Here is a 1,332-nt window from a genome sequence, read left to right as displayed (position 1 = left end):
ACTAGGCACTGAAATAACGACGAAGCTCCTAAATGCTATTTATGACAGCGGTGAGTTACCAGAAGATATGATGAAGTCAGTTTTTGTAGCTTTACCTAAAACACCAGGTGCCACTGAGTGTGATAAGCATAGAACAGTTAGCCTATTGAGTCATTTTACAAAAATATTGCTGCGAGTAATAATGGGAAAATTGAGACAAAGTGTAAGACAAGAGATATCTAAAACGCAATTCGGCTTTGTTCCTGATAAGGGCACCAGAAATGCTATATTCACCTTAACAATGTTAATGGAAAGATGTATTGAAGCTCAAAAAGATCTGTATTTATGCTTCATTGATTATTCAAAGGCGTTCGATAAAGTTAGACATGATGAGCTATTTAGAATACTGGAAAAGCTAGATATAGATGGAAAAGATCTAAGAATTATCAGGAATTTGTATTGGGGCCAAAACGCTGCTGTGCGAATTAATGAAGAATACAGTGAATATAAGCAGATCATGTGAGGAATGAGGCAAGAATGTGTTATTTCACCAGACCTCTTGAACATGTACAGTGAAACAATCCTTAAAAACATAGAAGAATGTCCACGTCTCAAAGTAAATGGAGAAAAGATTACTAACATCAGGTATGCAGATGACACAGTTTTGATAGCAGGCTCAGAAAAAAACCTTCGATTGCTTCTAGTCTAGAAACTATTGTAACAGAAAGTGAACGTAAAGGATTATTATTAATGTAAAGAAAACAGAATGCATGGTAATATCCCAAAAAGCAGCAAAGTCTAGTTGTAATCTAATTAGCAAAGGTTAAACGATCAAACTAGTCCAACAGTTTAATATTTAGGATATATGATAACATCTGATGCCAAATGTTCCACAGAAATAAGACGGAGAATTACAATGGCTAAGGCTAGTTTCAATACAATGAGCCCAATCCCGAAAAATAGAAACATCTCAATGAACCCTAAAATGAAAGTTCTGAAATGCTATGTTTGGTCAACCTTTCTATATGGCTGTGAATGCTGGACAATCACTAAAGACAGTGAAAATATAACAGGAGCAATAGAAATGTGTTTTCTTAGGAGACTGCTAAGAGTATAGTGGAAGGAAAAGAAATCAAATGAGGTAGTGCCTGATGAAGCCCACGTGGGTTGGTCAATGTTAAAAACAATCAGAAAACGACAAATGCAGTTTTTGGGACTTATAAATAGACATACGGGTCTTGAACACCTAGCTGTCAATGGCAAAATTGAGGGCAATCGAGGCAGGGAAAGGCCCAGAAAAACATACATTTGTACTTGGGTAATCTAAACAAATGGGTAACAGGGAAAGATCAG

The sequence above is a fragment of the Aplysia californica genome, unplaced genomic scaffold (assembly GCF_000002075.1).
Source record: "Aplysia californica isolate F4 #8 unplaced genomic scaffold, AplCal3.0 scaffold01432, whole genome shotgun sequence".
In the NCBI taxonomy this organism is placed as follows: domain Eukaryota; kingdom Metazoa; phylum Mollusca; class Gastropoda; order Aplysiida; family Aplysiidae; genus Aplysia; species Aplysia californica.
Note: the sequence above shows the minus strand (reverse complement) of the source record.